Source organism: Octopus sinensis, linkage group LG13, assembly GCF_006345805.1.
Source record: "Octopus sinensis linkage group LG13, ASM634580v1, whole genome shotgun sequence".
NCBI classification, from domain to species: Eukaryota; Metazoa; Mollusca; class Cephalopoda; order Octopoda; family Octopodidae; genus Octopus; species Octopus sinensis.
The window spans coordinates 64562705-64577704 of NC_043009.1; positions in this window are offsets into that span (position 1 = coordinate 64562705).

The window sequence follows — 15000 nt, forward strand, 5'->3', positions numbered from 1 at the left end:
GTACAGAGACCTGCGCAAATTTGCAGAGAGTGTATGGAGAGGAGTGTATGAGCCGCATTGAAGTGTACGAGGGGTTCAGACGTTTCCAACGTGTACGTAAATATGTCGATATTGACGAACGTTCTGAGAGACCCGCAGCCAGAAGAACTGAGAAAAACATCGCAGATGTGAGTGCAACTGTGAGGGGAAATCGTCGAACCACACCCGTGAGTTATCAGATTATACATCCTCTGATAACTCACGGGTGTGGTTCGACGATTTCCCCTCACAGCTGCACTCACATCTGCGATGTTTTTCTCAGTTCTTCTGGCTGCGGGTCTCTCAGAACGTTCGTCAGCTGACCAAAAAGACACTCGGGTTTCAGTTGCACACGATCTCCTTAACGATGGAAACTTTTTGAACACTTTGCGTTGACCTCCTTGTGCCCATCTCAATACAAGAAAACATTCCTACACGCGCACTGACTTCCGCCCCATCTTCGTTCTTAAATTTTATCTGGCACTTACCCCCTTATCCTGATTCTTTCTCATTCAAACATTTTTTACTTTTACACTCTCCACTTCTATATTTTTCTTCTGATGAAGGATTAATATCCGAAGCGTCATGACACTTTCCATTGCTTGTATTGTTGTTGATGGTCGTAGCCGTCGTGATAGTACCGGTAGTACTGGTGTAATTACTACCCAAATCATTTTTGATATAGAAATCTATTGACAGATTCCTTCAAACAGCCAATTTCCATTACATTTTTTTTTACCCAACACTACATTGCTTCTAAATTGTTACTGTTTTAAGACACTACAGTAAGCTATGAGAGAGACTTCAACTGTTATTTCTAGAAGATCGACCGACAACGTAGAACGTTCTTCATTTTATTGATATATTAAAGCTGTCGCAAATACAACAAAGCAGACATGGATTTAGAGAAAGTGAAGATTATGTGACCAAATGGTGCAGTTGTTACCACTTACCCACATCCTTTATTCTGAGTCAATAAGCAACATTTGAGGTGTAGCAATCAATAAATGGTGCTTAAACATTTGTCTTTGTGTTTTGCTTGTTTGCTTTCTTTATAAAATAGTAATCAATGGTTTCATTCTCAGCAAGAACAACCATATTAACATGTCTGGTACTTTAGGAATGTCACCATTCTGACATCTGGGATATTTACTTTCCTTTTCCGATAGCAGCCACATTCCTACTTCCTTACCGACAAATACCCGGACACTTTTCACCACTTCGCTGTTTTTCTAACTAATTAATTACAATTAGTGAAGGGGCGTGGCTTAGTGGTTAGGGTATTCGGTTCACAATCCTAAGTTCGTGAGTTCGATACTTTGCGGTGCTTGAGTGTCCTTGAGCAACATGCTTTATTTTCACGTTGCTCCAGTCCACTCAGCCGGCAAAAATGAGTTGTACCTGTATTTCAAAGGGCCGGCCATGTCACGTTCTATGTCACGCTGAATCTCCCTCATTTAGGGTACACGTTGTCCGTGGAGTACTCAACCACTTTCATGTTAATTTCACAAGCAGGCTGTTCCGTTGATCGGAACCACAGGAACACCACTCTAGGCACAAGGCCCAAAATTTTTGAGGGGGCCAGCCGGTTAGATCGACCCCAGTACGCAACTGGTACTTAATTTATCGACCCCGAAAGGATCAAAGCAAAGTCGACCTCGGCGGAATTTGAACTCAGAACGTAACGGCAGACGAAATACCTATTTCTTTACTACCCACAGGTGGCTAAACCCAGAGGGGACAAACAAGCACAGACAAACGGATTAAGTTGATTACATCGACCCCAGTTCGTAACTGGTACTTATTAAATCGAACCCCGAAAGGATGACCTCGGTGGAATTTGAACTCAGAACGTAACAGCAGACAAAATACCGCGGGCATTTTGCCCGGCGTGCTAACGATTCTGCCAGCTCGCCGGCTTTATAAATATAAATATACTTTTCTAATCTACGCACAAGGCTTGAAATTTTGGGGGAGAGGCCCAGTCGATTACATAGATCCTAGTATGCAACTGATGCTTACATTTTATCGACCCCGAAGGATGAAAGGCAAAGTCGACCTCGGCGGAATTTGAACTTAGAATATAACGGCAGACGAAATACCTATTTCTTTACTACCCACAAGGGGCTAAACAAAGAGAGGACAAAGAAGGACAGACAAACGGATTAAGTCGATTACATCGACCCCAGTGCGTAACTGGTAATTAATTTATCGACCCCGAAAGGATGAAAGGTAAACTGTTATATGGTTTTTGTCAACTGCTACGGGAACAATTTTCTCTCAAGGAAACATCTTAGTTTGCCCAACCTCACACAAAAATATATTCCAGAACATTAAGTTCGACCATTGCTACATTTCAATACCATTCACATCAGTCTGCTGCTTACTAATATCATATTGAGAGTTTGTAAATCATTAATCGTTTCTTAGGAATCATTGTTAATGAGTCTATTAACTCACAGCCTTAATAAATACAAATATTAGCACAATTTTAAAGCCATTTACTGAAAGTTTAGCAAGAATAACAAACATGGCCGGAGTGAGAGAGACGAGTATCGAAAGCTCGGTGCATGAGTCTGCTTTGAATATGGCAGCTCAAAAGATTTAAGCGAAATCTGAGAGCGGGCACCGGTCAATGGCAAGGGCATGATCCGTTATTTGCGTAGCTGTTGCAAATCTAAGAAACCCCATCACTCACAAACCCACTCACTTATCGATGGTATCAGCTTTCTTCTACTAAGATTCTATATGTGCACGTATGTATGTATGTATGTATGTATGTATGTATGTATGTCTGTATGTATGTATGTATGCATGCATGTATGTATGCATGTATGTATGTATGTATGTATGTATGTATGTATGTATGTATGTATGTATGTATGTATGTATGTATGTATGTATGTGGAGCAATGTGTACAAAGAAACTTAAGCTCAGTTCAAATACGTTTCATAATATATTTGAACTTGTCTTAAGTTTGTATGGTTTCCTTCACTGTTTCCTTTACAGGTTCAACTATCTTTAAAACATACTTGAACAAGTATTAAGTTTATAATACATATATTTTATGCGTGTGTACGTGTATTTCTCTCTCTCTCTCTCTCTCTCTCTCTCTTCTCTCTCTCTCTTCTCTTCTCTCTTCTCTCTCTCTCTCTCTGTATATCTATAAGAACTCAAAGCGCTTGCACATCTACAAAAGCAAAGCCCACACACATTATGTGAAATCTCCTCCCAAGGGCTAGCGTCTTTCTACTTTCTAAAAAGGTTCTCTTCTCAATCTTAACCCAGTGAGAAAAAATCTTCTCTCCATATATATATATTTCGTTTTGGGATTTGGTTTGCAAGATTCTTTATATGAGTTCGTGTGTTGAAGCATATTCTGTTGTGTCTGGGGAGAGTCATTCTCTTTTAGTGCCTTATTATTTAACACACTCACCGGTAAAATTTCCACTTATTTCTTATTTTTTATTTTCTAAAATTTTTGTTGCGTCTTGCAACCTTTTCAATAATCTTTTCAATAGACTTTTCAATAGTCTTGCAACCTTTTCAATAGTCAACACAATTGAAAAGGTTGCAAGACGCAACGAAAATTTTAGAAAATAAAAAAAGAAATAAGTGGAAATTTTACCGGTGAGTGTGTTAAATAATAAGGCACTAAAACAGAATGACTCTCCCCAGACACAACAGTATTATATAATTATATATATGTATGTATATATATATATATATATATATATATATATATATTATATATAATATATATATATATATATTATATATATATATATATATATATATATATATATATATATATATATATATATAGAGGTCCCTGACGCGAGACAGAGGTCCCTCCCTCAGGGAGAACAAAAACAAAAACAAAAAGTTAAAAGAAGGGAAAAAAGCGCACTGACCACTACTGAAAGACGGTATGCAGATGTGGTGCGCGGAAACCCAACAGGTGGCCAGCTTCACCCAGATGTGAGAAAGGCGGCAGCTGAACAGCAGTCTTTTTTGTGCATGGCACAAAAAATTGTTCAGCAGCTGACCTGGCTACAAGCACAAAGCTGGAACTACCACCACATAAGGCCACCTCCAACAGATGCAGGATGGCCACCACAGACACCAACACCAACACACACACCACAAAAATATTTCTACTGAATGTAGGAGGGCTGCTGCGCGGAAACTGTAAAAAGAAAATTTCATTCCTGAGAGACCTTGTGACATGCAATCAAGCTATATGCATGGCACTCACAGAAACGCATCTTGAACCCGATATAGGTGATGCAGAAATACACATGCCGCAATATGCAGTCATACGCACAGATAGAAAAGGGAGGAGCCATGGTGGAGTTGCAATGTACATCCGAGATGACCTCACGCCCCAGGTCCTGCTGTCATATTCAAACTCAGTATGTGAAAACAAATTGTACACATAAGACAACTGAATATCGTCATATGCACTACATATCGCCCACCAGACGCCCCAAAACACTCAGGCATGTTTGAAGACTGCCTAACAAAAATAGGAGAAGTCCTCACCAACCTTGAACAGCACAACAGTGTATTCTTCATGGGTGACTTTAACCTCCCCAATGTGGAATGGCCTGGGGGGCAGATGCTCCCAGGGATGACACACCATCAGCAGGCACAGGTGGAGTCCCTGCTCCATCTCACAAATACCTCTTTCATGGAGCAAATAGTTCTGCAACCAACAAGGGCAGATAATATACTGGATCTCTGCTTTACAAACAATATGGATATTATCCATAATGTTAATGTGATGCCGACAATGATCTCGGATCACAACATAATAGAGCTGTCTATGTATGGAACAAAAGCCCCCGCAGACAACACAGCCTATACGAAGCACCCACCATCTCTCCAACTTAAACTTTCATAAAGCCAACTGGAAGTCGATTGAGAAAGAGATCCTCAAACAGGATTGGCCTGAATGTCTCTCCACACGGACATAAACATGAAACACAAACACTTCATGTCCATAATACAAGCCATATGTGACAATATGTCCCATGTGCAGGGCCAGCACACACAAGAATAAAAACAGGATCCCTAGAGAAAGGAGGATTCTTATGAGACGACGGACAAGGATTGCAAACCGCCTGAGCAAGCACACCAAAAGTGGTGAGAAGTCTCGGCTCGAAAGAATGCTAATGGAAACTGAGAAAAGTCTACATCAGTCCCATGAAAAGGAGAGAGCAGATAAAGAAGCTTGGGTAATAGAAAATATAAAATCAAACCCTAAAGCTTTCTTTAAGTTTGCCAAAGAGACAGCCACAGTGCACCAGAGAATAGGACCTCTCTTCCAAAAAGATGGCTCTCTCACAGGAATCCCACGAGGATAAGTGAAATACTGAACGAACAGTTCCAAAGTGTGTTCACTACACCTCTAGGACACAGGCAAGTAAACAACCCAGAAGAATTCTTTGCCACTTACCAGCGGCCAAAGAGACAAAAATTGAGTACATCAACATCGAAGAAGATGATATCACACTAGCCATTGATGAGATTGACACAAACTCAGCTGCTGGACCTGATGGATTCCCAGCGATCCTTCTCAAATCGTGCAAACGAGCCCTTGCAAAACCGCTACAGCTTCTTTTTCAGAGCTTTCTTGCAAGTGGTAAGCTCCCAGTCAAACTGAAAGAGGGGGTAATATGCCCTATCCATAAGGGAGGTAGCAGAGCAGATGCTAAAAATTATAGGCCTATCTCTCTGACCTCACACATCAGCAAAGTCATGGAACGAATAGTCCGTAAGAAACTAATCATGTTCCTTGAAGAAAATGACTTACTGTCTGACACCCAGCATGGATTTCGACCAGGTAGAGCTGCCTAACACAGCTCCTGCAGCACTATGACTGGGTGTTGAAACAGCTACTAAATGGCTCAAATGTGGATGTAATATATCTTGACTTTGCAAAAGCCTTTGATAAAGTCGACCATGGTATGATCTGTCATAAACTGCGTGGTCTCGGCATAGGCGGGAAACTTGGAGAGTGGCTGCACAACTTCCTAAAAGACAGAAAACAGGCAGTTGTGAGCAATGGAGCCACCTCCAGGGAAACGCAAATAACAAGCGGTGTCCCACAGGGCACTGTCTTGGGGCCACTGATGTTCATAGTGGCCCTTTCAGACATGCCTTCAGTTGCTACGATGACCACCCTTGCTAGCTATGCAGATGACACAAAGGTCTCCCACGCAATACAGAACCCTGAAAATATTGCGCATCTGCAACATGAGCTGGACACAATATACAGGTGGGCTGAGGACAACAACATGCAGTTTAATGCAGGTAAGTTCCAGGCCCTGCGCTACTGGCACACAAAGGTAAATGACGTGAAGACTGGATACACTGGCCCAGGAAGAATTGCAATCCCTGAGTCAAAATCAGTGCGTGACCTGGGCATTTACATGAGCAATGATGCATCTTTCCAAATGCATATTGCTAATCTGGTGATAAAATGCAGACGGCTAGCTGGATGGATTCTCCGAACTTTCAGAACAAGAGAGAAGGAGACACTGATGGTCCTATGGAAAACATTTGTCCTCAGCCGCTTGGACTACTGCTCCCAACTTTGTCACCACACAATATAAAAAAAACAGCAGAACTCGAAGCAACTCAGAGAAGCTACACAAAGAAAATCGTCTCAATGCAAAATGTCAGCTACTGGGAAAGACTGAAGGTATTAAACCTCTTCTCCCTGGAGCGGAGGCGGAGAGATATGCAGTAATATACATCTGGAAAATCCTGGAGGGTCTTATCCCAAACTTTGGCATTCAAAGTTACTCCAACCGCAGAACGGGGCGCCGCTGCGTGGTGCCAAGGATTCCAACATCACCATCAAAATACAGGTCCAGATACTGCAACAGCTTGGGTTTCAGAGGACCACAGCTTTTCAACATCCTCCCTAAATGCCTGAGAGACTTACATGGTGTGGATGTGGGTTTCTTTAAAACTAAACTGGATCTCTTCTTGTTGGAAGTCCCAGATGAACCTACCTCACGACAGGAGACGCGGATGCAGGCAGCAGCATCGAACTCCCTTGTTGATCAAGTGCCACGTATCAGAGGTGGATTCACAAACTAGTGTGGCTCATTCAGCGGTGGTGCCCCAGCATGGCCGCGGCCTTCGGGCTAAAACATTTTTAAGGATTTAAGGATTTATATATATATATATATATATATATATATATTATATATATATATGTATATATATATGGAGGCGTAATGGTTAAGGCAGTGGGCTCGCGAACGGAGGATCGCGTTTTCGATTCCCAGAGCTTTGTGTGTGTTTATTGAGCGAAAACACTTAAAAGCTCCACGAGGCTCCGGCAGGGAGTGGTGGCGACCCCTGTTGTACTCTTTCACCCCAACATTCTCTCACTCTTTCTTCCTGTTTCTTGAGTAACGCTACGATGGACTGGCGTCCCGTCCAGCTGGGAGGAACATATATATATTCGAATTTCATCAAAATTGCAGATGAGGGTTATTTCCCTCTTTACACACCCTAAAAAAATTGTAATCGTGCCACATGTAATCGTGTCACATGTAATCGTGTCACATGTAATCGTGCCACATGTATCCCATACTACTGATTTTTATGCACAGATTCCAAAATTCCAGAGTTATTGAACCTGTTAAAAAGATTTTGCTCCTAAAAAATGAATGTCATGGAGCTTTAAAATGTGAGAGTTAAGGCCCCTGTTGGGGGTGGGCATCTTAATGTCAACCAGAGAAGTTGAATTGTTGGGAATATTTTTAACTGGGGTCTTATATCTATTGTTTGAATTTCTTTGAAATAGGAAATATATGTTCACTGGGTTTGTAAAAGAGAGCAAAGCTACAGGAAACCAAAAGACGAATGCTCACAATAAGCAGTCAGTTACCCTACCCTAGTCGTTACTTGAAGTACCGGTTCAAGAACTATGTTATATATATATATATATATATATATATGTGTGTGTGTGTGTGTATGAGTGTGTGTGTGTGTGTGTGTGTGTATACATATATGTATACACACACACACATACACAAACATACACACACACACACAAAGATAAATTTATAGATACAACTGAGTGGGCAAACAAAAATATGAGACACTTCGTGGTGCTTTTTTATATTTTGATGAGCCTGGTACTTATTCTATCAGTTTCTTCTTGTGAAACCAGTAAGTTATGGGGATGTAAATAAACGAACACCAGTTGTGAAGCAGTGATGAGGGAGAAACATGAAGACACACACATAGACTTACATATATTCATACATATACATACAATTGATTTCTTTCTGTTTGTCTACAAAATCCACTGACCAGGCTTTGGTCGGTCTGAGGCTATAGCAGAAGACACATGCCAAGTTACCACACAGTGGGACTGAACTGTGGACCATGTGTTTTGGAACCAAGTTTGTTACCACACAGCCACACCTGCACCTATGTATATGTGTGTGTGGGGGGATGGGGTGGATCGGTGGGTGTGTGTGTGTATGGGTGTATATATGTATGCATGTATATATATGTATATATATGTGTACATATTACATGTACATCTATATATACATCTAGACATACATGTTTACATATACATGTATATCTATAAAAATACATCTATACATATAAATGTATACATATACAGCTATACATATACATGTATACATATACATCTATTTATATACATGTATATATATATATATATATATATATATATATATACACATCCATATACATACAATAGAGAGATGCATTTGTTTCACTTTTAACACGTAATACTGAAATAGTAGAGAAGATGTGATATTGCTGTGGCCTCGCTCTAGGCAAGAAGTTAAACATTTTTTTGCCCATGATACTACATGGACTCAAAGTAAGGCATGTGTAAAATTTGAATGAAATTGGTTGTGTCGTCCTCAAGTTTTAGGGATTGACACAGACAGACAGACAGACATTCTCAGTTGTGTAGTTCGCAAGTTTTAGGGATTCATATTGGAGAAGATATGATATTGCTATGGGCTCGCCCTAGGCAAGAAGTTAAAACATTTTTTTGCCCATGACACTCCTTGAACCCTAAGTAAGGAATGTGTAAAATTTGAATGAAATTGGTTGTGTAGTTCTCAAGTTTTACGGATTCACACAGACAGACAGACAGGCAGACACACATTCTCAGTTTTATATATATATATATATATATAGATTATTAATTATTATTATTATTATTATTATTGAGTGAGAGGGCAGTGCATGCCATCAAAGTGACACTGGGGTAAAATATACGAAGCCCAATATACCCATCATGACCACCTGTCTGATAAGGGTACACCAGGCACATGCATCACAACCATATGTGCGCGACATGGTGATCTCATATCAAGATAAACAGCACATGACCTTGCAGGTGGGGCCCAGTTAGAATTTTCTTCAGGTTGAGTAGCCCATCCCGCTCAAAAGGTCCCTGAATAAGGGTTGTTTAAGGATGTTGAAAGAACCACCCATGTTTCCAGAGGTGAATTATTCAAACCCCAAAGAATCCCTCTCAACACATGGCTATGATGCTCCCCCACTACTTCTGCTCGTGATCAGAGATGCACATATCGTCAGCCACTAAGGGACATGCTCAACTGGTTAAGATCAAACAACTGACAAGCAAATCTGTGGTATTGAGCAGAATATTTGCTGTGGCCCATCTTTTATACCAAGACAAAACAATGTACATGATAACACTTCCAATCAGTTAAGATCAGAAGCCATGAGAGCCACTGCCTGGTACTGCATCAGGGCATTTATTATTATTATTATTATTATTATTATTATTATATTATTATTATTATTATTATATTATTATTATTATTATTATTATTATTATTATTATATTATTATTATTAACTTAATAATTGTTCAAGTATGTTTTCAAGATAGTGAAGGAAACCATACGAACTTAAGATAAGTTCAAATATATTCTCAAACATATTTCAACTGATCTTAAGTTTCTTGCAGACATTGCTCCACTTCTTTGCGGCATGTCAGCCACGATGCACATTCACTAAAGAGTATTTACTGGTTTGCGATGGAGGAGATGTCTCTCTCTTTGCATGCGGTGTCGTAATGTTCGAAGTGCATCCATCAGTCCAATAAAAGGTGCTCTGAACTGCCTGTGGTGCATTGACTCCATGGCAATCTGCAGGGAAAAGACTTTACACGTTCAACTATGAATCATCTTGTATATCTTGCTTCATTGCTTCACGCATGCGTCAATAAGCAACTGGAAAAGATGTATTCCTGAAGTTAGAAGGTAGTAAGATGGTCCTATGCAGGACTACCACCTTACGTTGGCAAATAGGTTTTACTATAAAGTGCAGTTAATACTTAGATCTCATTCAGCGATTTGATACTAGTTGTTCTACTCATTACGAAAACAATGACTGAATATCACTTCTATATTTACATACTGTGAATAGGGTCGAGTAGGCTGCTATCTCTAGCTGGCGGTTGTCCAGCACCGATACGGGAAATTACTCAGAAACAATTGGTCTGTTGGTACTGCTAGTGGCTAGTGGGGAACAGTACGCTCTCTCTCTCTCTCTCTCTCTCTCCTCTCTCTCTCTATATATATATATATATATATATATATATATATATATATATGCCTCTCTCTCTGATATATATATATTCTTTTATTCCTTTATTCTTTTACTTGTTTCATTCATTTTGACTGCGGCAATGCTGGAACACCACCTTAATAGATATTTTAGTTGGAGAAATTGACCCCAAGACTTATTGTTTGTAAGTCTAGTACTTGTTCTATCGGTCCCTTTTGTCGAACCGCTAAGTTACGGGGACGTGAGCACACCAACAGTGATGCTGGGGAGAGAAGCACAGACACAAAGACACGCACACACGTAACATACATATACATATATATCATATATATACATATATATATATATGTTTTTCTAATGCTCGTTGCTTAGTTTTTCCTGGAGGGCTGGCCGGTTCTAGTAATCTCAAGATTAATCAGCCGAAATTACTACGATGATCTGGTTCTTGACTGAAGACTGAGGGCTTCGAATGTCCTGTCTGTGTTTGTTGTATCGTCTTCTAAGTTTTTATGCGTTCTTGTCTCAGTTTGTATTTTTCTACATATCATAATATATATATATATATTAATAAATATAAGGGTAGCAAAAAATTTGGTTTACCAAAGTGTCGAAACTATGCATAGTCCAAAGATGATAAGGATAAATGTTTTTATTTCTCCTTTGGTTTCAGTATTACAACTATTTCTGGTGAGTCGAATGGCCTATCAGGGCCATTCCTTAATATTGTTGATATATATATATACAGAGACACACACACAAACACACACACACACACACACACACACTCACACACACACACACACACACACACACACACACACACACAATACACACACATTTATATTAATCAAAGGACATACTGAGTATGTCTACCCGCTGGAAATAACAGTCAAAACTCTTATTTAAACCACTGAATGATATATAGGTACGTTGAATGATTTTCTTGACCTGTTTACTCGTGTACTGTTTGTTGACTTCTGTACTTACTATCAGTTTGACTGCTATTTTCAGGAGGTAGACATACTCAGTATGTCCTTTGATTAATATAAATTTTAATCCTTCAGCTATTTAATGTTCTTTTTGGGCGGGGGTGATGGGAGCCAGCAATCGCCAATATTTTTAATTCTGTTATTATCAATTTTCTTGTGTTACCCAAGATAATAACAGAGTTAATAATATCTTCGCAAATACTCACTCCTGAACTATTTGCTCCTTTATGTATATATATATATATATATATATATATATATATATATATATATATATATTATATATATATATATATATATATATATATATATATATATATATATATATATATATATATATATTATATATATATATTATATAATATATATATATATATATTATATATAGATATATATATATATATATATACTACCCCCCTATATATAGATATATATATACGACGGGCTTCTTTCCGTGAGAAATCCACTCACAGGTGTTGTAGACAACAAATAGATGTATTAGTATAACGCTCGAGAAGTGAAAAAAAGTCTTTAACGTTTCGAGCCTACGCTCTTCCACAGAAAGGAACACAGAACGAAACAAGGAGAGAAAATAAAGAGAGAAAATAAAGAATGTGTAGTGGCTAGCGATCTATCATTGCGTATGTATGTATGTATGTATGTATGTATGTATGTATGTATATGTGCAGATTTATATGTTTTGTTTTATGTATATGTATTCTCATACATATAGTCGCATATCTAGACATGTTCCTATATATTTAAGTGATAAACTTCTGGAAAGTTTTTACAGAATTTTACAGATCCAGAGATAGATTGGATCTGCAGTCTTCGAATTAGCTTTCTCCTTCCTGGTTTTGGGAAGCATAATTTCTCAAGATTAGTATTTAGGTAGTGTGTTACATATCCTAGGGTCCCAATAATTACAGCTATAAATCTAAACTTGTATGTATGTATGTATGTATGTATGTATGTATGTATGTATGTATGTATGTATCTATGTATGTTCAGCTGGGTATCTGGAACTGCTAGGTTTTATTTCAAAGCCCTTACCAGAAATGGTTTCAAAAGACATACGTAGCACATAGTCAACGGCAATGATGAAGAGAAATGGGGCGAGTGTGTCTCCCTGCAATATTTCGGCTTTGATTGAGAAAGATGATGTTTCCCCATCAGGGGTTAAGATGGTTGAAGACGTATCTGTGTAGAGGACCTTGATGGCAGTATGATTTTGTCTGGAATTCCATAGAACTTAAGGATTCCAAATCTAAATAGAGATTTGAAACTTAAAATCTTCAAAGACATAGTCAGACCAATTCTACTATATGGCTCAGAAACCTGGACGTTATCAAAGAAGCTTGAGAGGCGGTTGGATGGAACTTACACTCGCTTCCTTATGAGAGCTCAAAATCTCTCGTGGAAGCGTCATCCAACCAAAGTACAAATATAAGGGAAACTACCACCTGTGTCATCTCTTGTGAAAAGTAGAAGAGTCCAGTTTGCTGGACATTGTTGTAGAGCTGAAAACGAGGTAATTTCTACTCTTCTCCTCTGGAAGCCATCTGCTCGCGATACCAGAGGGCGCACACTCTCCTACCTTGATGTAATCTCCAGGGATACCGGCATCCAGCAACAGGACCTCCGTAATGCTATGATGGACCATGAAGTCTGGCGTAACAAAGTAAATTCCATTGTATCGACCACGGTCGAACAATGATGATGATGATGTCTGTCTGTCTGTCTGTCTGTCTGTCTGTCTGTCTGTCTGTCTGTCTGTATGTATGTATGTATGTATGTATCTTGCAGATGATATCATATCACTGTTTGCAAATGATAGGTATATCATAACTTATCTTTTTCCATCTTGAAACCTAAATGTATTTTAAGTCTAATCTTATATGACAGGATTAAATAGAAATTTGTGAAATAAATCAATTTCATTGACTGAATATATCAGTTACTAAATTCATGCACATATGTGCACGCCCACACATGTACACTTGTGCGTTTGCATCTGTTTGCATCTTGGGTGTAGAAATAGCTGCACGACTGTTACAGTTCAGTTTCCGGCTCCACGTAGATTACCATCGTCCACTCTGCTTCCAGTTTAGTGGTCAAACAACTATTATACTTATGACTTGCAGAATCAATAAAGAAGAAATCGCTAGAAGCACAAGTTTCACCATTGTTTGGAACTGTGCGTTGAGTGTTGTTCATCAAGGAACGCATTACAATGTTTAAGAAAGAACTAATGTTTAGAACTGGTAGAATTGGGTAAATGGCGAGGCGTTTTATAAGTATTTTGAGAAGGAATGGAGAGAAAACAACTAACTGATAAAGAAGGGTTAGAAACAAGAAAAAGGGAGAGACAAAAAGAAAAAAATATTGATTATAGGGGGAAAGAAGAGTGAGAAGAAAATTTAAGACAGAAAAACAGGAGCAAACAGAAAAGAAAGGAAGGTTAGGTTGGAGAACCATAAAAGAGATAAATAACAATATATAAAGAAGTTGATAACGTGAAATGAATATATAAATGGATTAATAAATAGACACACCCAAGAGATAAGCAAAACAAGGAGAAAGAAAAGAAGGCGAAGTCAGAGAGTGCAGGCGAGAGAGGAAGAGGATAGAGATTATTATAAAACAAGGAGAATGTTCCAGAATTGTGAATGAGTTAACATATGAATTTAATTCAAAACCAAAACAGATTGAAAAATGAAAGTGATATAGATATCCACTTTATACAGCTCAACCGAGTAGCGCTCTGATAGAGCTTCAGGGATACAAAATTAAGGAGAGGAGAAACCAAATTCAAAGACCGATGTATATATTTATTCAATCCATATCAACGAAGTTCTCAATGGTATACAATGTGCATACATTGATGCATTCATCTATATGATATATAAAAAAGTTCTAAGAATTTACAAATACATACATATACGCGAAAATTTATGAATATATAAAAATTCATACACATAAAAATTTACAAACGCATAAAAATTCATAAATGTAAATGTATAAAAAAAAGTTTAAGTCCATAAATGCACTTGCGAAGTCCGAATGAAAAGGATGATGAAGCGGGTGATAGCTGATTAATAAGGGGTCTGAAACATGTTTAAAGTCTATGTATAACATCTTACGGCCGTTTCAAAAAGATATAGGTTGCTATGGGCGAGCTAACTCCAATATAAATATATATATATGTATGCATATATATATATATATATATATATATATGCATATATATATATATATATATATATATATATAATATATATGCATATATATATATGCATATATAATATATATATATATTATATATATATATATATGCATATATATATGCATATATATATATATATATATATATATA